At 50.1% G+C, this 26,081-nt stretch overlaps 1 protein-coding gene across 1 annotated transcript in view; it reads left to right on the top strand.

Annotated features, from left to right (window-relative positions):
• LOC144127799 (uncharacterized) overlaps positions 1-26,081 on the top strand; it is a 482,923-nt gene that overhangs the window by 179,683 nt on the left and 277,159 nt on the right. The gene's annotated exons all lie outside the window — the stretch shown is intronic.

The raw sequence follows: 26,081 nt of genomic DNA, 5'->3' as shown, positions 1-26,081 counted from the left end.
AAGCCGCATCACCACAGTCATCACCCTCCGATATAAAAGTGCTGCAACCACCATCGCCACTCTGTGGGCTCGGTGGCTGTGCTCCCGCACAAGTCACTAATCCTCTGCTATTCGTCATGCAGGTGTTTGCCATCGTTGCCAACGCGCTCTTCGCTGCTCTGCTCGCCCTTCCCCCCACCACGGTGTCGACTGCAGCACCCAGCGTCTGTGATCACGGCATCTAATTCCTGCTTCCGCCCGACATCAATGCTTCATCCTGTCCGGCAGCGCCACTACCCGGATTTCTATTCCTGGATTCTCAGTGGAAAGCCGCATTATCACAGTCATGAACCTCCGATATAAAAGTGCTGCAACCACCTTTGCCGCTCTGTCGGCTCGGTGGCTGTGCTCCCGCACAAGTCACTAATGCTCTGGTATTCGTCATGCAGGTGTTTGCCATCGCTGCCAACGCGCTTTTCGATGCTCTGCTCGCCCTTCCCCCCACCACGGTGTCGACTGCAGCACCCAGCTGCTGTGATCATGGCATCTAATTCCTGCTTCCGCCTGATATCAATGCTTCATCCTGTCTGGCAGCGCCACTACCCCGATTTCTATTCCTGGATTCTCAGTGGAAAGCCGCATCACCACAGTCATCACCCTCCGATATAAAAGTGCTGCAACCACCTTCGTCGCTCTGTGGGCTCAGTGGCTGTGCTCCCGCACAAGTCACTAATCCTCTGGTTTTCGTCATGCAGGTGTTTGCCATTGCTGCCAACGCGCTCTTCGCTGCTCTGCTCGCCCCTCCCCCCACCACGGTGTCGACTGCAGCATCCAGCTGCTGTGATCATGGCATCTAATTCCTGCTTCCGCTTGACATCAATGCTTCATCTTGTCCGGCAGCACCATTACCCGGATTTCTGTTCCTGGATTCTCAGTGGAAAGCCGCATCACCACAGTCATCACCCGCCGATATAAATGTGCTGCAACCACTTTCGCCGCTCTGTGGGCTCGGTGGCTTATCTCCCGCACAAGGCACTAATCCTCTGGTATTCGTCATGCAGGTGTTTGCCATCGCTGCCAACGCGCTCTTCGCTGCTCTGCTCGCCCTTCCCCCCACCATGGTGTCGACTGCAGCACCCAGCTGCTGTGATTACGGCATCTAATTCCTGCTTCCGCCCGACATCAATGCTTCATCCTGTCCGGCAGCACCACTACCCGGATTTCTATTCCTGGATTCTCAGTGGAAAGCCGCATCACCACAGTCATCACCCTCCGATATAAAAGTGCTGCAACCACCTTCGCCGCTCTGTGGGCTCGGTGGCTGTGCTCCTGCACAAGTCACTAATGCTCTGGTATTCGTCATGCAGGTGTTTGCCATCGCTGCCAACGCGCTTTTCGCTGCTCTGCTCGCCCTTCCCCCCACCTCGGTGTCGACTGCAGCATCCAGCTGCTGTGATCATGGCATCTAATTCCTGCTTCCGCCCGACATCAATGCTTCATCCTGTCCGGCGGCACCACTACCCGGATTTCTATTCCTGGATTCTCTGTGGAAAGCCGCATCACCACAGTCATCACGCTCCGATATAAAAGTGCTGCAACCACCTTCGCCGCTCTGTGGGCTCAGTGGCTGTGCTCCCGCACAAGTCACTAATCCTCTGGTATTCGTCATGCAGGTGTTTGCCATCGCTGCCAACGCGCTCTTCGCTGCTCTGCTCGCCCTTCCCCCCACCACGGTGTCGACTGCAGCACCCAGCTGCTGTGATCACGGCATCTAATTCCTGCTTCCGCCCGACATCAGTGCTTCATCCTGTCCGGCAGCGCCACTACCCGGATTTCTATTCCTGGATTCTCAGTGGAAAGCCGCATTTTCACAGTCATGGACCTCCGATATAAAAGTGCTGCAACCACCCTTGCCGCTCAGTCGGCTCGGTGGCTGTGCTCCCGCACAAGTCACTAATGCTCTGGTATTCGTCATGCAGGTGTTTGCCATCGCTGCCAACGCGCTTTTCGCTGCTCTGCTCGCCCTTCCCCCCACCACGGTGTCGACTGCAGCACCCAGCTGCTGTGATCATGGCATCTAATTCCTGCTTCCGCCCGATATCAATGCTTCATCTTGTCTGGCAGCGCCACTACCCGGATATCTATTCCTGGATTCTCAGTGGAAAGCCGCATCACCACAGTCATCACCCTCCGATATAAAAGTGCTGCAACCACCTTCGCCGCTCTGTGGGCTCGGTGGCTGTGCTCCCGCACAAGTCACTAATCCTCTCGTATTCGTCATGCAGGTGTTTGCCATCGCTGCCAACGCGCTCTTCGCTGGTCTGCTCGCCCTTCCCCCACCACGGTGTCGACTGCAGCATCCAGCTGCTGTGATCACGGCATCTAATTCCTGCTTCCGCTTGACATCAATGCTTCATCCTGTCCGGCAGCGCCACTACCCAGATTTCTATTCCTGGATTCTCAGTGGAAAGCCGCATCACCACAGTCATCACCCTCCGATATAAAAGTGCTGCAACCACCTTCGCCGCTCTGTGGGCTCGGTGGCTGTGCTCCCGCAAAAGTCACTAATGCTCTGGTATTCGTTATGCAGGTGTTTGCCATCGCTGCCAACGCGCTTTTCGCTGCTCTGCTCGCACTTCCCCACACCACGGTGTCGACTGCAGCATCCAGCTGCCGTGATCATGGCATCTAATTCCTGCTTCCGCCCGACATCAATGCTTCATCCTGTCCGGCAGCACCACTACCCGGATTTCTATTCCTGGATTCTCAGTGGAAAGCCGCATCACCACAGTCATCACCCTCCGTTATAAAAGTGCTGCAACCACCTTCGCCGCTCTGTGGGCTCGGTGGCTGTGCTCCCTCAAAAGTCACTAATGCTCTGGTATTCGTTATGCAGGTGTTTGCCATCGCTGCCAACGCGCTTTTCGCTGCTCTGCTCGCCCTTCCCCCCACCACGGTGTCGACTGCAGCACCCAGCTGCTGTGATCATGGCATCTAATTCCTGCTTCCGCCCGATATCAATGCTTCATCCTGTCTGGCAGCGCCACTACCCGGATTTCTATTCCTGGATTCTCAGTGGAAAGCCGCATCACCACAGTCATCACCCTCCGATATAAAAGTGCTGCAACCACCTTCGCCGCTCTGTGGGCTCGGTGGCTGTGCTCCCGCACAATCACTAATCCTCTCGTATTCGTCATGCAGGTGTTTGCCATCGCTGCCAACGCGCTCTTCGCTTTTCTGCTCGCCCTTTCCCCCACCAGGGTGTCGACGGCAGCACCCAGCTGCTGTGATCACGGCATCCAATTCCTCCTTCCGCCCGACATCAATGCTTCATCCTGTCCGGCAGCGCCACTACCCGGGTTTCTATTCCTGGATTCTCTGTGGAAAGCCGCATCACCACAGTCATCACCCTCCGATATAAAAGTGCTGCAACCACCTTCGCCGCTCTGTGGGATCAGTTGCTGTGCTCCCGCACAAGTCACTAATCCTCTGGTATTCGTCATGCAGGTGTTTGCCATCGCTGCCAACGCGCTCTTCGCTGCTCTGCTCGCTCTTCCCCCCACCACGGTGTCGACTGCAGCACCCAGCTGCTGTGATCATGGCATCTAATTCCTGCTTTCGCCCGACATCAATGCTTCATCCTGTCCGGCAGCGCCACTACCCGGATTTCTATTCCTGGATTCTCAGTGGAAAGCCGCATCACCACAGTCATCACCCTCCGATATAAAAGTGCTGCAACCACCTTCGCCGCTCTGTGGGCTCGGTGGCTGTGCTCCCGCACAAGTCACTAATCCTCTGGTATTCGTCGTGCAGGTGTTTGCCATCGCTGCCAACGCGCTCTTCGCTGCTCTGCTCGCCCTTCCCCCCACCACGGTGTCGACTGCAGCATCCAGCTGCTGTTATCACGGCATCTAATTCCTGCTTCCGCTTGACATCAATGCTTCATCCTGTCTGGCAGCGCCACTACCGAGATTTCTATTCCTGGATTCTCAGTGGAAAGCCGCATCACCACAGTCATCACCCTCCGATATAAAAGTGCTGCAACCACCTTCGCCGCTGTGGGCTCAGTGGCTGTGCTCCCGCACAAGTCACTAATCCTCTGGTATTCGTCGTGCAGGTGTTTGCCATCGCTGCCAACGCGCTCTTCGCTGCTCTGCTCGCCCTTCCCACCACCACGGTGTCGACTGCAGCACCCAGCTGCTGTGATCACGGAATCTAATTCCTGCTTCTGCCCGACATCAATGCTTCATCCTGTCCGGCAGCACCACTACCCGGATTTTTATTCCTGGATTCTCAGTGGAAAGCCACATCACCACAGTCATCACCCTCCGATATAAAAGTGCTGCAACCACCTTCGCCGCTCTGTGGGCTCAGTGGCTGTGCTCCCGCACAAGTCACTAATCCTCTGGTATTCGTCATGCAGGTGTTTGCCATCGCTGCCAACGCGCTCTTCGCTGCTCTGCTCGCCCTTTCCCCCACCACGGTGTCGACTGCAGCATCCAGCTGCTGTGATCACGGCATCTAATTCCTGCTTCCGCTTGACATCAATGCTTCATCCTGTCTGGCAGCGCCACTACCCAGATTTCTATTCCTGGATTCTCAGTGGAAAGCCGCATCACCACAGTCATCACCCTCCGATATAAAAGTGCTGCAACCACCTTCGCCGCTGTGGGCTCAGTGGCTGTGCTCCCGCACAAGTCACTAATCCTCTGGTATTCGTCGTGCAGGTGTTTGCCATCGCTGCCAACGCGCTCTTCGCTGCTCTGCTCGCCCTTCCCACCACCACGGTGTCGACTGCAGCACCCAGCTGCTGTGATCACGGCATCTAATTCCTGCTTCCGCCCGACATCAATGCTTCATCCTGTCCGGCAGCACCACTACCCGGATTTCTATTCCTGGATTCTCAGTGGAAAGCCGCATTACCACAGTCATCACCCTCCGATATAAAAGTGCTGCAACCACCTTTGCCGCTCTGTCGGCTCGGTGGCTGTGCTCCCGCACAAGTCACTAATCCTCTGGTATTCGTCATGCAGGTGTTTCCCATGGCTGCCAACGCGCTTTTCGCTGCTCTGCTCGCCCTTCCCCCCACCACGGTGTCGACTGCAGCACCCAGCTGCTGTGATCATGGCATCTAATTCCTGCTTCCGCCCGACATCAATGCTTCATCCTGTCCGGCAGCGCCACTACCCGGATTTCTATTCCTGGATTCTCAGTGGAAAGCCGCATCACCACAGTCATCACCCTCCTATATAAAAGTGCTGCAACCACCTTCGCCGCTCTGTGGGCTCGGTGGCTGTGCTCCCGCACAAGTCACTAATCCTCTGGTATTCGTCATGCAGGTGTTTGCCATCGCTGCCAACGTGCTCTTCGCTGCTCTGCTCGCCTTTCCCCCCACCACGGTGTCGACTGCAGCATCCAGCTGCTGAGATCATGGCATCTAATTCCTGCTTCCGCCCGACATCAATGCTTCATCCTTTCCGGCAGCACCACTACCCGGATTTCTATTCCTGGATTCTCAGTGGAAAGCCGCATAACCACAGTCATCACCCTCCGATATAAAAGTGCTGCAACCACCTTCGCCGCTCTGTGGGCTCGGTGGCTGTGCTCCCGCACAAGTCACTAATCCTCTGGTATTCGTCATGCAGGTGTTTGCCATCGCTGCCAACATGCTCTTCGCTGCTCTGCTCGCCCTTCCCCCCACCACGGTGTCGACTGCAGCACCCAGCTGCTGTGATCACGGCATCCAATTCCTGCTTCCGCCCGACATCAATGCTTCATCCTGTCCGGCAGCGCCGCTACCCAGATTTCTATTCCTGGATTCTCAGTGGAAAGCCGCATCACCACAGTCATCACTCTCCGATATAAAAGTGCTGCAACCACCTTCGCCGCTCTGTGGGCTCAGTGGCTGTGCTCCCGCACAAGTCACTAATCCTCTGGTATTCGTCATGCAGGTGTTTGCCATCGCTGCCAACGCGCTCTTCGCTGCTCTGCTCGCCCTTCCCCCCACCACGGTGTTGACTGCAGCACCCAGCTGCTGTGATCACGGCATCTAATTCCTGCTTCCGCCCGACATCAATGCTTCATCCTTTCCGGCAGCGCCACTACCCGGATTTCTATTCCTGGATTCTCAGTGGAAAGCCGCATAACCACAGTCATCACCCTCCGATATAAAAGTGCTGCAACCACCTTCGCCGCTCTGTGGGCTCGGTGGCTGTGCTCCCGCACAAGTCACTAATCCTCTGGTATTCGTCGTGCAGGTGTTTGCCATCGCTGCCAACACGCTCTTCGCTGCTCTGCTCGCCCTTCCCCCCACCACGGTGTTGACTGCAGCACCCAGCTGCTGTGATCACGGCATCCAATTCCTGCTTCCGCCCGACATCAATGCTTCATCCTGTCCGGCAGCGCCGCTACCCAGATTTCTATTCCTGGATTCTCAGTGGAAAGCCGCATCACCACAGTCATCACTCTCCGATATAAAAGTGCTGCAACCACCTTCGCCGCTCTGTGGGCTCAGTGGCTGTGCTCCCGCACAAGTCACTAATCCTCTGGTATTCGTCATGCAGGTGTTTGCCATCGCTGCCAACGCGCTCTTCGCTGCTCTGCTCGCCCTTCCCCCCACCACGGTGTTGACTGCAGCACCCAGCTGCTGTGATCACGGCATCTAATTCCTGCTTCCGCCCGACATCAATGCTTCATCCTTTCCGGCAGCACCACTACCCGGATTTCTATTCCTGGATTCTCAGTGGAAAGCCGCATAACCACAGTCATCACCCTCCGATATAAAAGTGCTGCAACCACCTTCGCCGCTCTGTGGGCTCGGTGGCTGTGCTCCCGCACAAGTCACTAATCCTCTGGTATTCGTCGTGCAGGTGTTTGCCATCGCTGCCAACGCGCTCTTCGCTGCTCTGCTCGCCCTTCCCCCCACCACGGTGTTGACTGCAGCACCCAGCTGCTGTGATCACGGCATCTAATTCCTGCTTCCGCCCGACATCAATGCTTCATCCTTTCCGGCAGCACCACTACCCGGATTTCTATTCCTGGATTCTCAGTGGAAAGCCGCATAACCACAGTCATCACCCTCCGATATAAAAGTGCTGCAACCACCTTCGCCGCTCTGTGGGCTCGGTGGCTGTGCTCCCGCACAAGTCACTAATCCTCTGGTATTCGTCGTGCAGGTGTTTGCCATCGCTGCCAACATGCTCTTCGCTGCTCTGCTCGCCCTTCCCCCCACCACGGTGTCGACTGCAGCACCCAGCTGCTGTGATCACGGCATCTAATTCCTGCTTCCGCCCGACATCAATGCTTCATCCTTTCCGGCAGCACCACTACCCGGATTTCTATTCCTGGATTCTCAGTGGAAAGCCGCATAACCACAGTCATCACCCTCCGATATAAAAGTGCTGCAACCACCTTCGCCGCTCTGTGGGCTCGGTGGCTGTGCTCCCGCACAAGTCACTAATCCTCTGGTATTCGTCGTGCAGGTGTTTGCCATCGCTGCCAACACGCTCTTCGCTGCTCTGCTCGCCCTTCCCCCCACCACGGTGTTGACTGCAGCACCCAGCTGCTGTGATCACGGCATCTAATTCCTGCTTCCGCCCGACATCAATGCTTCATCCTTTCCGGCAGCACCACTACCCGGATTTCTATTCCTGGATTCTCAGTGGAAAGCCGCATCACCACAGTCATCACTCTCCGATATAAAAGTGCTGCAACCACCTTCGCCGCTCTGTGGGCTCGGTGGCTGTGCTCCCGCACAAGTCACTAATCCTCTGGTATTCGTCGTGCAGGTGTTTGCCATCGCTGCCAACACGCTCTTCGCTGCTCTGCTCGCCCTTCCCCCCACCACGGTGTTGACTGCAGCACCCAGCTGCTGTGATCACGGCATCTAATTCCTGCTTCCGCCCGACATCAATGCTTCATCCTGTCCGGCAGCACCACTACCCGGATTTCTATTCCTGGATTCTCAGTGGAAAGCCGCATAACCACAGTCATCACTCTCCGATATAAAAGTGCTGCAACCACCTTCGCCGCTCTGTGGGCTCAGTGGCTGTGCTCTCGCACAAGTCACTAATCCTATGGTATTCGTCGTGCAGGTGTTTGCCATCGCTGCCAACACGCTCTTCGCTGCTCTGCTCGCCCTTCCCCCCACCACGGTGTTGACTGCAGCACCCAGCTGCTGTGATCACGGCATCTAATTCCTGCTTCCGCCCGACATCAATGCTTCATCCTGTCCGGCAGCACCACTACCCGGATTTCTATTCCTGGATTCTCAGTGGAAAGCCGCATAACCACAGTCATCACTCTCCGATATAAAAGTGCTGCAACCACCTTCGCCGCTCTGTGGGCTCAGTGGCTGTGCTCTCGCACAAGTCACTAATCCTATGGTATTCGTCATGCAGGTGTTTGCCATCGCTGCTCTGTTCGCCCTTCCCCCCATCACGGTGTCGACTGCAGCACCCAGCTGCTGTGATCACGGCATCTAATTCCTGCTTCCGCCCGACATCAATGCTTCATCCTGTCCGGCAGCGCCACTACCCGGATTTCTATTCCTGTATTCTCAGTGGAAAGCCGCATCACCAGTCATCACTCGCCGATATAAAGGTGCTGCAACCACCTTTGCCACTCTGTGGGCTCAGTGGCTGTGCTCCCGCACAAGTCACTAATCCTCTGGTATTTGTCATGCAGGTTGGTAACAAGTATTCTTTGTCTGCAAAAAAAACTAGCAACTATTTCTTAGTGCAGCTGCCGAGCCCGCAGTGCTGCGTTTTTCTTGTAGCCGATTGCAGCAATGTTTTGTGTGCCTTGTTGCTCTTGGCAGGTGATGTCGAATCTAACCCAGGCCCTAACACTATCGAAGATATGCTCGCTGAACTAAAAAATATATCCGCCGGTCAAACCACGCTCATTTCCCAAATACAAGACCTCAAAACTCAGGTCAATTCCACTGAAGCTGCCATAGCCGGCTTGACTAAGCGAATGACCGATCTAGAGGCCCATTTCCAAGCTTTTTCAGATCTTCAAACCGATTTCGAAGCAATGAAATCTGAAAGTGCTAGGATTGCTGGACATTTAGACATTCTAGATGCGCGAATTGAGGATGCAGAAAATCGCTCGCGTCGCAATAATCCTATATTCTATGGCATTTCCGACACTAACCCATCTGAAAAATTTTGCAGGCTGTGAGGAAACAGTCATCAACCATTGCTGTCAGAACTTGAATTTAATATTTAACCCTGAGAAGATTTAACGCGCCCATCGCCTTGGGCGTTACAAATCTAACCACACTCGTCCAATCATCATCAAGTTTACTTCATTTAAAATTAAAGATGCCATATTATTGAATGGTCATAAGTTTAACGAAACTAACTTCAGCGTCGGCGAGGACTTTTTCCTCAAAGTACGAAACGTGCGAAAGCACCTAGTCGCGTTCGCTAAAGAAAGGACAACAAAATTTGCTCTGAACTTTAAGACATTGCATATTGGTCCCAAGCACTACGTGTTTGATAATACCACGAAAACAGTCAAGGAAATAGTAACTCGTCCCTCACAGTCAGATTAGTAATCACCTCATCACGAACCGTCTGGAAACCGTACCAAGAACGCTTCTTTATCTAGCCTCTCGCTCTCCGTTATATACACTAACATTCGTAGTTTTATTCCTAAGCGTGAACTTATTTCTAGTCTTGTTTCATCATCAAGCAGCAACCTACTATACTGAGACTTGGCTGAGCAGTGACATAACAGACAACTGACTGATCTACCAAACTTTCAGCTGTTTCGGAAAGACCGTAAAGATTCATGAGGAAGGGGTGTACTCATTGTTGTCAGCCAAGATTTATCATGTTCCCTAATACAACATTCATCTGACCTCGAAATGTTGTGGCTAATCTTTCACGCAGCACCTAACACAGTTTTACTACGCGTTTGGTATAGGCCCCCACATAGTATCCAGGATTTTCCCGTCAGCTTAATAACGTACTAAGTCAACTGTCCACCAAGCATCCTAATTCACATATCTTCCTCTTCGGCGATTATAATTTTCCGAAGATTGACTTGCATAACCTGCCCGCACCTATAGCTAACAATGTAGAAACAAGGGAATTTCTAGATTTTGCACCAACCTCGACCTTACTCAGGTAATACTTGAACCTACCCGTGTAACACAGAACTGCGCAATTATTTTAGATCTCTTATTAACCAATCACCCAGATGGCGTACAGCCCCTTACATACCTACCTGAAATAAGCGACCACAAAGTAATTCACGCTAACCTTCTCCTTACGCCAAACCGGCGCCGCAAATACCATAGAACCATCCGCATTTGTGCCAAAAGGAATTATAACGCCATAAATAATGAACTTAGCGCATTTTTTCAAGTTTTCTTGTCATGTTTTCATTTCCGCAGTGTTCAAGAAAATTGGTTGCTGTTCAAAGACAAACTAGAAAGTCTAAGTAATAGATGCATCCCCCAATTTAGTTTTTGCTCTAATTCATAAAAGTCATTGTTTACTAAAACACTGAAACGTTGGAAGAACAAAAAGAAGCGCCTTTACCGCTCAGCCAATTATCAGGGGACGCATAGCGCATGGGTGAAATATCGCGAAACTGAAAGATCATATCTCACTGCTATTTCTAATGCCAAGCATACCTTTTTCACTCGGACTTGCCGAATATGCTAACTAGTAACCCCAGAAAATTTTGGAAAGTTATCAGTCCGCATCACGCACCAGAAATAACCCTCACCGATGAGTCAGACACAGTTTTCACTGATGCTGAGTGCTCTGTCATGTTTAACTTTGCCTTCTCATCTGTATTTACGAAAGAAACTGATATACTGCCATCATTTTCAGCACCACCCTCAATGATAAATTATGCTATGCCACCAGTTGTCTTCACGTCATCTGGCATTTCATCCCTAATTGAAACCATGAAAATTTCATCTTCATCCGGTATTGACAATATTAACTCGAAGCTTTTGAAAAATAACAAGGATATTTGTGCACAATTTTTATGCTTACTTTTTTCACAGTCATTGTTATCAGGTCAACTACCACACGATTCGAAAAGCGGTAAGGTCGTTCCAGTCTTCAAATCGGATAAAAAAAATTCATCGCTTAACTACCGTCCTGTTTTCCTTACCAGCGTACCCTGCAAACTCATGGAACACGTCATATACTCCAATGTCATGAGCTTCCTCGACTGTCACAACTTTTTTCATCCTGCACAACATAGTTTTCAAAAAGGCTTCTCATGCGAAACACAGCTGGCCATCTTTATTCATGATCTGCATGCTAATCTTGACTCTAACCTACAGACCGATGCTATTTTTCTGGACTATGCAAAAGCGTTCAACAAGGTTCCTCACAAACGCTTACTACTAAAACTTTCATATTTGAACCTCCCCTCTAATATGTTTAAATGGATAGAAGAATTCTTGACTAACCGCTCACAGTACGTCACCATTAACAACCACAACTCTAATCCTATCCCAGTAACGTCAGGCGTCCCGCAAGGGTCTGTCCTCGGTTCGCTTCTGTTTCTAATTTATATTAACGATTTACCAACACATGTATCAAGTAATATTCACATGTTCACCGATGATTGTGTTATTTACCGCAAGGTTAATAACGCGTTTGACCAAACATCTCTTCAACACGACCTTAACCGCATCCAGGAATGGTGTGCCAATTGGTTAATGGAACTTAACCCTCAAAAATGTAAAATCTTGTCCTTCACGCGTCGCCACAACCCGTATCATTTCCCATACGTCACAGCTAACGTCCCTGTAAACCCGGTTCTATCATACAAGTACTTAGGCATTACCTTGTGTAGCGACTTGTCCTGGAGCACACACGCTACAAACATCATTTCATCCGCTAATAAAACTTGGATATTTAAGACGTCATCTCCGCCAAGCCCCTAAACATGTGAAGTTATTAGCGTACAAATCCCTTGTCAGACCAAAATTAGAATATGCCTCACCCATTTGGAACCCGCACCAAGCTTACCTTAGAAATGCACTCGAATCAGTCCAAAACAGAGCATCCAGATTCATTCATTCATCATATTCTTACGACATCAGTGTGTCAGCGTTGAAAGCTGAATCCGACCTAATGCCCTTATCATCTCGTCGCCGCATTGCCAGCCTTTGCTTGTTTCATAAATTTTTCCATAGTTCACTCGGCCGCGCACCCTATATCATCCCTCCAGCCCGCATATCTCATCGCACTCGTCATCCTTTTCAAGTTTCCCGACCTTGTGCCCGAACTACCACATTTGCCGCATCATTTTTTTCCCGTACTGCAGCAGACTGGAACGACCTACCCAACGACATCGCAGCCATCACATGCTCATCCAACTTTGCCAATAATGTTACCAAGCATGTTTCGTTGTGTTAACACTTGCTTACCAAAATATATGTACCCACCCCTTATGTAATACCCCTCGTGGGTCTTTAAGGTAATAAAATAAAATGAAATGAAATAATGGAAATAGACGAAGAGGGGAAGTACAGCCTCGGTAGTGATCATAAGCGTATTAGTCTACAGTTGAGATTCCTGCTCAAGAGAGAAAGGCAGGGAAGTCAAAAAGAGTACGCAAAATTAAATGACGAACAAATAGCGCTAATAGCGGCTGGCATAGAAGAAGCAATAGAGAAACGTCCCATGGAAAAGTGGGACTATAATCAGTTAGAACTACTAATTGGTACAAAAATAAAAGAAGTAAAAGGAGTAAACCGCTGGAGAGGAAAGAGGAAGCCACGAAGTTGGCGGAATAAGGAAATTAGGGAGGCCATCGAACAACGACGGCTGGCATCACGGGAACACAGAGAAGCAAAGAAGGCGCAGTTATCTGAAGATGTAATAGGCCAAAAATGAGAATCTTATTGACATAAGAAACAGCAAGTGCACGTCCTCGTTCAGGCTAAAATTAAGCAGTCCTCTGATCGCTGGCGGGCCGAAGTTGGCGATGCAACTAAAGGGGCCTAGAAAACTCTGGAACCATATAAGCTGGCTGGGTAAAGCGAATCACGGAAAGCAGGAACAGATTCGCGATGCCGAAGGGAAATGTTTAGAGGGAGTTGATGCTGTGAACTGCATTGCATCAGTTATAGCTGAGGCATTTAGGAAAGACGATAGGGTAATCGCCCCAAATGAGGGAGCAACACAGGACAGTAGAATAGAAAACAGCTTGGAACTGACCAATCTTAACTGGAAAAAAGGTGAAAGGAAGGCAATCGGGCCATGGTTATAGCTTGAAAAAAACGTAGGAGCATGAAAAAACGGGGACGAAATAGACACACATACGACCGGACGAATGCTGCACTTCCAACTGATTTTTATTGAGAAAACCAAAGCTTAAGTACAGTGCTACTGTTGCCTTGTGGCAATCAACCGCAATGGTCTAAAAACGCCATTTCATTATCAAGAAGAGACAAGGAGGCGGTGCTGACACACTGACCATCTGCTTTTCTGATGTGATATGCCTCAATAATCTCTCTTTCCATCCGATCCTTTCCTCGCCCAAGAAATTTAGTTTTCCGAAAAATGGGTTTACACTTATCAATCAATCAATCAATTTATTTAGCATTTCTTTCAATACAGAAATAAATGCAAGGATAAGAACAAAAAGCTGCTTCTCGAGCTGCTTGGATAGCCCGGCAGTGGATAGCAAGATGACCTTCCCTTCTTTCACCAGATTGTAATGCTCCCTAGCTCTCTCATTAAAACAGCGTCCCGTTTGACGAATGTACACTCTATTGCAAGTGAGCGGAATGCTGTACACTACCTTTGTGGTGTAACGGGTGAAAACGAGTTGGTAGTTAATAGTGAAAGTCGGCTTTTTCTTAGTAACCATCATTGGACAAATTTTTGATAGCTTGCTTGGGGCGGAGAAGTGCACGTTTGCATCGTATCTGTTTGAAACTTTCTTAAGATTATGAGAAACTCCATGAAGGTATGGAATTACTTGAGTTGCCAACCTCTGATCTTGCTTATCTGTGTTTTTGACGCAATTTTTCTTTTGTAGCAGCATCTCTGCAACAGCTGACAATAAATCTGGAGGAAAGCCGGACATGCGCAATTGCTCCGTTTGCATTTGAACACTTTCAAACATTTGATGCGGACATGAATTTTCCAAAGTGGTATTGAGGCAATTCATGGCTATTGCTCTTTTGATTATTTTCGAGTGAGTGCCACTATAAGGGGGGTGTGCCTTTTGTGACTTATGATTGTACATCCAACATATATGCCCATCCAAAAAATGAATTCTTAGGTCAAGAAACTGTATACAATTTCCACCAGGGAATTCAAAGGTAAACATTAAGCCTTTGGCAACTGTATTGTACGGTGCGAGAACATCAGCCAACAGCGTTGTCAATAGATAAAGCATGCGGCTTGTCCATTACCGCCAAATAATCGTCAACATATCTAAAACATATCTGAAAAAACGTAGGTTAGGTAGTAAGCTGAGCAAGCTTTTGTCAATGCAGGAAAGAAAAATGTCAGAAAGAACGGGAACCACACACGACAGTTGGAAGTGCAGAAATGCAGGAAGTGCAGTCGGAAGTGCAACATTCGTCCTGTCGTATGTGTGTCTATTTCGTCCCCGTTTTTTCGTGCTGCTACGCTTTTTCAAGATGGATCAATACCAACTGGCCAAAACATGGGTGCTTTTGCATGGTTACGGCGTCTGTCCCCTACCCAAGGCCTCGTACCAACCCGCCGTGCACACCTACATGTATCCACTGCCTGCACATCACGGGCAGAGGACCCTGTGACACCCGGGCACAACGCGGCCCGAGCACCCTCCGAATCCAAACTACTGGGGCAGTTCTCATGGCCTGCCCTCACAAAGCAGCAGCAGCAGGTAGGGCGCAGAAAGAGCTAGCCAGAACAGCAACTTGGGATTGTTGGTTTTTCATCCTGAAGTTAACAGCGCAGAACGTAGACGGGACACGAAAAGAGCACACACAACGAGCGCTGACTTTCAACAACGTTCAATAGGAAAGGACACAGATTCTTATATCCGCACGTCATTTTACACCGTGATGCACGCGTCGGCCTGCACACTCGGATCAAGATGACTGCACGCCCAACAGCTTAAGTTCTTTTTTTGTTAACAATATGGACGGCTTGCTTACGTATTATGTCGAAGTGTGTCAAAGGTACGTTTGATGATTAGGTTTAGGTACACTGATGGTTACTTCTACTTAGTACTTTGTGATGGCCATGGCACGAATTCCCTTGAGGTTGCTTTGGAGGATTAGCCCGCTTTAGCCATGCTCTTCAGCCGCTTGTTATCACGCACGAGGTTCCCACACAGGGCCATTGAGATTCCTAGATCTCAGGCTCGAGTTTGCAAGGGGGAAGGTCTGCTGGGCACATGAACCCAGAGGTAACAAGGTGCCGCTTCCTTTCCAGCCGGCGCATTCAAAGTGGGTTAAAAGAGCCATTGCAAACCTTTGTTTGTCTAATGCGCTTACGAAGTCGTGCATTCACGCAATGGAGTCTAGTTTTCATCACTAGGTTGACCTCCTTACTGAAGCTGGTTACCCTTCGCACCTGCTTGCATCAGTGCCAGAGTGGTTGAAAAAGAACCTCAAACTCAAGCCTGTTGGAGCTGCACAAGGTGGCGAGAGTAGGGTAGTGAAACAAAAATGAAGGATTGTGGCCCTGCCATATGCGCATAACATAACCCATGGCTTGAAAAAGATTGGTGGCAATGCAGGCGTTGATGTCGTTCTGACAGCCCCAAAGAAACTGAAAAGCCTCTGCTGGCGTGTGAATGCAGATCAGCCAAAAAAGCAGGAAGGGTGCACAACAAATGAACACAGCGAAACGGAACAAGGACAAGAAGATTGGTTCGGTTTATTGGGGTTTAACGTCCCAAAGACTCAGGCTATGAGGGACACCGTAGTGAAGAGCTCTCCGGAAATTTCGACCACCTGGGGTTCTTTCACGTGCACTGACACCTCACAGTACACGGGCCTCTAGAATTTCGCTTCCATAGAAATTCGACTGCCGTGGCCGGGATCGAACCCGCGTCTTTCGGGTGCCATAACCACTCAGCCACTGCGGCGGCTTGAGGACAAGAAGAGAAGAAACACGTAACACAAGACAGGCGCTGTTTCTTCTTTTCATGTCCTCGTTCCGTTGCACTGTGTTAATTTGTTTCGTAGAAAGTATGAACCAACTAGCCCACACCAGAATCCTTAGTGCACAATAGACAACCAGAATCGCTTCGTGGAACGCGCGGAAGCCATTGTGTATTGAATACCTTTTAAATATGGGAACGAGTATGTTGGGCAGACGGGAAGGTGCACCAACGAGAGACTGAAGGAGCACGAAATTAACGTTGATCAAGCCTGCAGGCATTTAGTTATTCATGTAAGGGATTGCCCTTCCAAAATATGTGCTGCCGATTTCAAACGCTGTAAAGTGTTGAATGAACTCGAAGAACAGTTGGCCCGCGAGGTTATTTAGGCCCTCGAGATAGCCATACGAAGGGACCAGTGTGTAAGCAAGCCGTTCATATTGTCAACAAAAAAGGAACTTCAGCTGTTGGACGTGCAGTAATCTTACTTTGAGTGTGCAGGACGACGTGTCTATCGTGGGGTGTCATGGTGTAAAATGACGTGTCTGTGACACGTGTGCTGTCCGTGCGAATATAAGTAGTTGTGTCCCTTACTTGAATAAATATGTAGCGCAAAAGAGACGAGCACGGGAGGGAGACACGACTAGGACGAACGCTACTAATAACTGCCTTTATTTTCCGTAACAGATATCAATATATAGGTGTACACATCGCATGCGCACACGACTCTAGGGCGGCTCTGGGCTTTTTGACAGAAAAAAAAATAGAAATCTGATTACATATCTGCAATCGCAGAAATAACGGGTATCAAAATGTATCATCAGCGAAAAAAAGGAGTGGGGGGGTGCGGGGGGCAAACAGGCATTGAAGATGAACCTACAAAAAAAACCTAAAGAAAAAAACAGGCACGCACGAAAGAAGCGGTATTATTCTTAAAGAAAACTTACCAGAAAGCGTGCTCGGATGAGAACGAACTTATTGACGCGTCGCTAATGCAATGACTTGATTTTTTGTTAATGTGAAAAGCCTCCAGCAAAACTCGGGCTTTTGTGTTTGCGCTCCTGCCCAAAATCTTTACTTCTATAAAGCGGGGCTCGCACTTGCATGTCAGAACATGCGAAACTAAATTCGTGAGCTTATCTTGCAGTGTTAACTTTTGAGGAAGCTCCCTTAAACGGTCGTTGAGACAGCGCCCCGTCTGCCCTATATAGCATTTTCCGCAGGACAGGGGAATGATGTAGACCACTCCCAAGGCACATTTGACGAAGGCTTCTTGATGTTGCTTCTTGCAACCGCGCTCAACTTCCCCGCAGATATGGGGCATAGTTTAGCCAACTTATTTGGCGTCGAGAAAATAAGCGGCACATTGTGCCTGCTGGCCACTTTCTTGAGGTTATGAGAAACCTTATGAATGTAAGGCATCACCTCGAGTTTGGCCCTCGCGCATTCAGTTGCAGCCATCGTTCGTCGGGGCCCAAGCTTCTTTAGGAGGGTTTCAGCGATTGCCGTTAGGACCGTACAAGGGAAGTCTGCAGCCAAAAGCCTGTGAATCTGATTAATAAAGCTATCGTGCATTTCGTGCAAACATGACTTACGAAGTACGGATTCTAAGCATTGCGATGCAATGGCTCTTTTTATAGTCTCAGAATGGGAGGAATCGTAGGGCAGGAGTGGTTTCTTGGCACGTGGGAAATACGCCCAGCAGGTGTGTTCCTTCCTTAACCTAAGCTTCAGGTCTAAAAAGCGTATCTCGCCATTCTGCGGCGACTAGCCCAGCAACAAGTTTTATTGAACCATAGTTGTGTCCCTTCCAATCAAACGCTGTTGAAAGTCAGCGCTGCATATGTGAGCTTCTCCACTCGTGTCCCTTCTATGTTCTGCGCTGTAAACATTAGATAGAAAGAGGCTCTGCACCATCGGCGCACCGCATGGTATAGCCAACATCAAAGCCAGAAAAAATAAAAATGCCATGCTCCTCCCGTCATACTAGAAGCCAGGTTGAGGTGGGGGGGCACTCCTAACCACCCTCACGATCCTGCCTCGCCATATCAACAGGACGTGACCCTTCACAGCAACGACAATCCCATCCAGTCACGAGGACCCGGAGCCCCATCTAGAATCGCTACCCTCCCCGAGCAATGGTGCTATAACAACTGTGACTCTCTCGGAGGCAGACCTCCAAGCAGTGGCAGATTGCCTTGAAAACATTGTGCTTGGCTAGAAGCACGCCTTGTCGAACGTATTGAACAGACCATAGTAACTAAGCTAGATGCAGCGCTTTCACAGAAAATCCACCAAATGTTTGTGCAAGTCTTCACAACTTTCCATAAAATACTGGAAGAGCATGCAGAACGCAGAGTCCACAGAGTTCAGGGAATAGTTGGGCATTTGGCTGCTTTTGATGGTCACCCACATCGTAGGTGGAAAACAAAGACAACAGAACATCAGGACCGCGAACATTAGTCATACTCCTCCCACTTAACACAACAGGCACTCCCATCGCTCCCGCATGATGGCGTTCTTATGCACGGTCCGGGGTTTCGGGAGGAAAAGAGGGATCCTCCAACAGTCATGGCAGTGTGCTTCGGGCTCTGACGTCTGCTGGAACCCATTAATCGCATTGCCCTTCCGGAATATACGCCCTCATCGGAGGCGCTGCAGAAGCAATCATTTCTCGTCAGACGTGCGTGCCCCGTAGTGGTGCACACTCTTTTAGGCTGCGACATTGAGTATCTCTGTATTGAGCTCGTTCCCACTGAGCCGAAATTCCGCACTCTTTATTCCAAGTATTTATAGAACCCTAAACGGGGTCTTCGAAACATTGACCGCTTTTTCTCAGCCGTCAAATGACCCCTAGGGGATTTGAACGCATGGGGGTAACCTGGCGACACTCCCAGTGGCCGCCGAGTCTGGCTAGCCGCACAGCAGGAAGGCGCTTCTCGGTGATCACACAACACGTTTGTGCGTACGAGTTTGAGCAGGCGCAACGAACCGGATCTCACACTCAGTTCCGGATGCAAATAGTGTAAATCTACACTCCAGATTAAGATTACGCTCCATAGCCAAAACGGCAAACCTCTTAAACATCCAACCACGCTAGCTGGGAATCTCTCAGAAAATGCAGAAGCAACAGAATGCACACCTCCATTCCAGAGGGGTGGACCACCAAACTGCAACAGGATATACGAGCTGTAAACCGCTCTACCCCAGCGCGTAGATGTCACGTAGTGGTGACTGCAGTCCAGAGAGCAAGAAGACAGCGAAAATGACTCTAAGCAAAACACTTTATTAGGGCTGACTTGCACCTGCAAAGAACTGAATGATTCGGGGGCGGCGTAGCAACAAACGTGCTCAGCGGTCATCGAATAGAATGCCGGCCGCTCTCAACTGTGCTCAATTTAAAGCTGATAGCGAGTGTTCGAGCTCGGGCGTGCAAAGTTACCACAACATTCTGGAACAACGTAGAATCGGCTCTGCCTGGATGTGATCAATCGAGATAAATCTGGCCGCGTCTTGCATCGCAAACAAATCGATAAAGTGGCGTGCCGGCAGCTTTGAAGAGTGACCAAACACTACAAAGATTCGCTGTATTGCTCCCTTCTCAAAGGAAGATCAACGTACCCGATGCTTTGAAACGAGTAAGGTGACTAGAAAGAACCAAAATGGACTGTGCTCAGTAAACACCACAAGAGGAAACACAGCGTCCTTTAGTGCGCATAATCAGGCTTTAGACGGGCGACAGCACAACTTCTGGTCTTGGGTGTCGCTGGGATGCAGTCATGTCCTCAGGGACTTCATAGTCCAGTTTACATAGTCGACGAAGAACCTTGTACAGGCCAAAATAGCGGCGCAAAAGCTTTTCGCTTACTCCGCGGCGGCGAATGGGCGTCCAAACCCAGACTTGGTCTCCTAGCTGGTATCCCGCGTTGCGTCTTCGTAGGTTGTAGCATCTGGCGTCGGTCTACTGCTTGTCTTTGATTCGTAGTCGGGCAAGTCTTCGGGCTTCTGCACGCTGAAGGTAGGCAGCGACGTGAACGTTATCTCTGCTAACGTTGTGCAGTATGGCGTCTAGCGTGGTTGTGGCCTCCCTGCCACAGACGAGCTTAAAGGGCGTCATCTGGGCGGTCTCCTGCACTGCGGTGTTGTTGGCGAAGACGATGTAAGGCAGGATGACGTCCGAAGTCTTGTAATCAGCATCGACATACGTGGCGAGCATATCAGCGATCATTTTGTTCAGATGCTCCGTCAGTCCGTTGGCCTGCAAGTGTTAAGCAGTTGTCCTCCGGTGGCTTGTTTGGCTGTAGCACAGGATGGCTTGCGTCAGTTCCGCCGTGAACGCTGTTCTTCTGTCCGTAATGAGCACATTGGGGGCGCCGAGTCACAGCAAACTGCACTCCATGAAAAATTTGGCGACCTATGCTGCTGTTCTGTTCGGTCGGGCTTTTGTTTTGGCGTAGCGGGTCGGGTAGTCAGTCGTTATGATGAGCCACTTATTCCCAGGCGTTGACTTCCTGATAAAACATATCCAAAATAAAGTTGACAGTTCAGCACAGTTGTGTCCTCTCTGTGTCCTCCTCCGCAAGCTCTGCGATTCCATAGCGTGAGAAAACCCGAGATGTTTAGCTGTTGGCTTGTCGTGTACGAAGCCTGTAGAACTTCTCCGCAAAAACTTGCATGTAGAACATGGAGGTAGGCTGTTTTGTTCGCTGCGAAGTTCTTTATGAGGACGCCAGTTTGTGCACAGAAGGAAGGCAATCTTCGCTTAAATGAGGCGGGGGGTGACGTAACCTTGGTTTCCAAGTACACAACAAGACGTTTTAGGTCGGGGTCCGAGCGCTGCTGCTGTGCAAAAGAGATGGAGCTGACGGGTGCTAGGCGGCGGCACATCTACCGGGGCTTGTGACAGTCAGTAGGCGTCAGAGTGCTTGCGTCCAGTCTTGTAAACAACAGTGCCATCAAACTCCTGGAGACGCAGGCTCCACCGAGGGAGGCGGCCGGAAGGGTCCTTCAAACTGCAAGCCAGCACAGCGCGTGGTGATCGCTGACCACCTTGAACGGTCGTGGGTACAGGTAGGGGCGGAATTTCGACGTAGCCGAGATGATGGTAAGGCACTCCTCAGTAGTTAAGGGTTCAAACAGAATCCTGTCTGGTGAGGGGGAACCATATTGGTGGAATAAAACACACTTGTCCATAAACGGTTTGGCGTCCTTGCGGTGAATTACACGTAAACAATCGTCCACATACCGCAAGAAGAGGTTCGGACGAGTATGGAATGATTGCAGGGCTGAAGTTCTAAATAGATTAGAGCGCGAAGTTGGCACAGGTTACGGATACCGACGCATGCCCATAGCCGTGCCAAAGACTTGCCTATAGTACTCATTGCTGAAAATGAATTATGTGTTCTGCAGACAGAACTTCAGGAGATGGCACAGATCAGCTGTTTCAAAAGGCGTCGCGTGGCAACACTTTTTCCGTAAACCCACACACACTGGAAAGTACTTGGATTTTCAATCTACCCACCCCGTTGGCCACAAATGTTCCATCGTGTCCGCTCTATACAACCGTGCAGCTCGCCTTTGCCCCAGTCTCGTTCTGCACTGTTCCGGGCAGAAAAAAAGTCCGCGTCGACTTCGAGAAGAATGGTTGTCCACGACAACTGCTACAAAACGAACAACACCGCTCTCTGCAACCTGCCGAGCCCCGACTCATCGAACAAGAGAAGCGTGCCTTACGCCCAGGGGACAAGTGAGGCTCTGGCATGAATATTTGCATTACAACGCGTGCATTGCGCACCTACCATCCAGCAAGCCGAAACAACAGCTCTACGATGTGAAATATCGTCTGAGTGCCCACGTTATCCCAGAGTCGTGTACAGGATTTCCTGCAAAAACTGCAATGCTTCATACATTGGCCAGTTAGGCGATTTTAAAAGAAGAATAAGAGAGCACAAAAACGACGTCAACATATGTCGCACGTCATCAAACCCACTGGTAGGGCATGCTCAAGGAATGAAGCACCCCATTGACTGGAAAAAATCCACAATCTTAGACACAATGAAACATATATCGTCACGACTGCTTTTAGAATCTAGTGACTACGAAGAACGTTATTAACAGGATGAAGGGTAATCTCCCGGATAACTACAGCCACTCACTGCGCTGTCAAGCGCGCTTATAAGAAGCAGCCCATTCCGTCCATCATCGTTGTGAACAAGGGACCCATCGGGGTCTCTTGTTCGGGCAGACATTACACCAAAGACCTAGCCAACTTTGAGACGCAACGGCGGAGTCTCTCCCGCCGTGTCGTCACCACCACCTAACGTTTGAGCCTATTCCTATTTTCAAGGCAGCGTTTTTGGCCAGGTGTTTTTTTTTTATTGTTGAAGTGATAGTTAGGTTTAATGTATGCTTGGGCTTCGAGCTATGTCTTTAGCTTCCCCGGGTGGGGGTTCGGCTCCCTGGTTCGCCAGCCTGCCGGCCCAAGTTTGCCCCCTGGATTCATTCGGACGGAATGGTGTCAGTGACATTCCAGTGGCGCTTGTACCCATTAGAGACGGAGCCCTAAAATTGAAAAACTATAAAATGATTCGGAGGAGCTGAAGGCTGTTACCAGCCGCCACCTAGAGATCTCTGAGGTGCGCCCCTTCGGCCGTAGGGGCATTCTGTGCTGATCCTCGGATGTGCAGTGCGTGTCGGATATGCTGCATTGCACATCCTTCGCATAGTTTCCAGTTAAGTCCTTCACACCGGAGCAACTCGCATGTTTGAAAGTTATGAACTTTAGCAAAGTAGAATTTTGGGCCAGCTGGTGACGCATAATAGAGAGAGACGGGCTAGTTGGTGACTATTAGTAGAGTGCATCTTGAAACCGCGCAAAAAAGACAAGGGACGAGGAAGAAACCAACAGGACAGCGCGGAACTTCAACTGGTCTAATACAACAGTGCGTCACATTTATACAATCATCGTAATCACGTGGTAACATGACAAACGATCATCACGTAACACTTGTGCGCAGGCGTGTACGAGACATCATGCAATCTAGATATGAATACTTTTTATCGGACAGGTTAACAGACATATTTGCTGACACACGAGCCGGATTCCTTCTTGATACAGTAGGCCTCATACACTTCTCTGCTAAGTTTAGACCCGAACTTTTTGAGGATAGTGGTATCGCGGAACCGAGGCGTGCAGCCACGGCAGTGGCGACGCATTGGCGGGGGGAGGCGCATTGGCAGGGGGAGGGCATGTGGCCGCCAGCCCTGCTGGCGTCTCCTGCCCTGCTGGCGTCTCCTGCCCTCCCGGCAGCCTCGGCCCTCCCGGCAGTCTCGGCCCTCCCGGGAGTCTCGGCACATCCAGCGCCCCCAGCCATCCTCGCGATCTCTGTCCTCCTGGTGGCCTCGGCTCTCCCGGTGCCCACGGCTATCTCGGTGGCCTCGGCTCTCCCGGTGCCCATGGCCCTCCCAGCGGCCCAGACCCTCCTGGCAGCTCCGCCACTCCAGGCGCCTCCGATTGCCGCTACCATGCCGGCGTCCTCCTACATGCACGCCTCGGTTTTTACAAGCCCTGAGGGCTCTCCACTCAGCGGGGGGGGGGGGGGGGGGGGGGGTGATGTGGCGACACACTCTGCGCATATTTCCGCGCAGCCTCCGTCTTGTTATCATCCGGCCCAGCGTAACACGGCCACACGCTGGACTGCGTTACCGATAAAGCACAGCACCACTGCTGCGTCACCCGAGGCATGCATCACCGACGGTGGCTACGAAAACAGGCTGCCCGGCTGGGAAGAGTGGCTGTTTTCCTTCCGCTACCGAGACGAGCGTAGCGTGGGTCGTCAGCGGCCGACACTTATAAACAGTTGTTACGTTTTATGTTGGGATTTGTCCTTCGACAGAATGGCATCCCACAGACTTACTATAGGGGCCGCTATCTTGAATTCATCGGACAGAAAATTTCACGCCGAAGGGAGGTGGTAGCAGACTCCAAGAAATCGAGAAACGTAGTGAATAAGAGCTAACGCTCTTAAAATTCGGAGGCCACTTAAAGTGCCAACTCCAAGGGCCCTTCCTGGGCGTACGCACCAGCATCAACGTTCTTGCCATACGCCAGAAAGGGCGTCGAAAAGGGACATGCATCTCCATGTTCCTGGTGCTTGGTCGCTTCCCCCTCTCGAGCCGACGGAGAGAATCTCAAGCCCTGAAGAAAAGGGGTTGGGGGGCGACAAAAGGACAACTTAAACCACCAAGAAATGTTCAGGGAACCGCAAAGACCTTCAAGCCGTGAGAAAAAGTCACCCAGAGCCCGGTGATCCTCCCATTGTTATAAACAGGACTCCTCTTCTGACGCGTACACGAGCGCCCGTGCTCCGACACTGATATCTAGCACGGACAGATATTGGCGCCTCACTGAGGCTCGCTGGCGTCTCCTGCAGTGTGCATGCGCAGACCGGTTTTGGCGTACGCCAAGAGCGCCGATGCTGAGCGCGTACGACCAGGAAGGGCTCTTGGAGTTGGCGCTAAGTCTGCTTACTAGGAGGAATGCGAAAGCATGTGTTTTGAGCAAAGAAAACGCTTTTGACGAAAGGAAACTACACACTAGCTCTCAGATCTCCACATCACGGTGGACACCTCATCCCTTTTTTTCTTTTTCAGTGTGTGCTAACTCTTTTTTGAAGTTTCTGGTTTTTTCCTCTGATATTTTACTGTCCTCTTGTTATATAGACGTCCAAACCTATTGTTACGACCAAATACTCTTACTCGTTCGCATCGGTATCTTTTCAATATTTTTCCATTACTAATCATTATTTTTTGTACATTTACATCAGTTAACTCTTTTTTGCCTGTTTTTACCCATTTTACTCCTTTTTTTAACGTCTTTTTTTCGTTTGCATTCTTTCGACGTCCTAAGCTGCTTTGACGACCTCCCACTACATCGACGTCCGTAGTTTTACTCGCTTGTAATTACTCCACACTATCTAAATCTGTTTTAGTCGCTTAACTAATGTTTATTATTCACTTTTTAATCTATTTCAAACCTTCATCCGGCTTGGTTGCGTTTTTCCCTCTATTTCGATGTCCATGGCTGTTTTGATGTCCACACACTGTATTGACGTCCGGGACTGTTCCGACGTCTAATTGACTTTTACGCCTCTAATTAACTAACTAATTACTCCACAGCAACTAAACTTGACGCGCAGTGACATTTTACCACCCTCTATCATATACAATCATTCTTTTGCTTGTAACTCTTCCTTGAACGACGCACAGGCTGCGGACATGTTTTGACGACACGAAACCGCTGACATAGCCAAGTAGTGCTTTCGCATTAAAACATCGTGGACAGGGCAAAGACAGTATCGACAGGGCCACGTTTGATTAGGACCAATGGAAAGCCCGGATGGGCCCATCTAAGATTTCGATCTCTTTCCTTGATAGAGATAATGAGTGCGAGCTGACACAGTTGTCACCCCTTTTGGAGATGAGGTAAGCCTTGATAACCTCTCTCTTGTTTTTGTTTTTGCCTTAGCAAGGAATTTTGTTTACTCCAGATAAGGAAAACGACTTCTGCTGTCGCAACTCTTACAGTGCACAGTTGTCTCAGATATATCTCACTTCTCGGTGGACACCTCAACCAAAATTGTTTTCCTTATATGGAGAAAACAAAATTCCTAGCTAAGGCAAAAACAAAAATTGATATAGGGGTTATCGAGGCTTGCTTAATCTCCAAAATGGGCGACAACTGTGTCAACTCGCCTTCGTTATCTCTATCAAGGAAAGAGATCGAATTCTTATCTGGGTACCTTTGGGCTTTCCATCGATCCTAATTGCACGCGGCCCTTTTGATACTGTCTTCGCCCCGTGCACGATGTTTTTGCGTGTGAACCTTGGTCGTAATGTTGATAGCCTTTATAAGTGCCCTGTTTTCACGAAATAAAGTCAGTTGGAGGTTCTGCGCTTTATGTATGCGTCTTTGTGCCTTTTGTTGTCCCGTCATCTTTTTTGGCAAC

This window comes from Amblyomma americanum, chromosome 4 (genome assembly GCF_052857255.1).
Source record: "Amblyomma americanum isolate KBUSLIRL-KWMA chromosome 4, ASM5285725v1, whole genome shotgun sequence".
Taxonomy (NCBI): Eukaryota; Metazoa; Arthropoda; class Arachnida; order Ixodida; family Ixodidae; genus Amblyomma; species Amblyomma americanum.
Note: the sequence above shows the minus strand (reverse complement) of the source record. Positions and strands in the feature narration are given on the sequence as shown.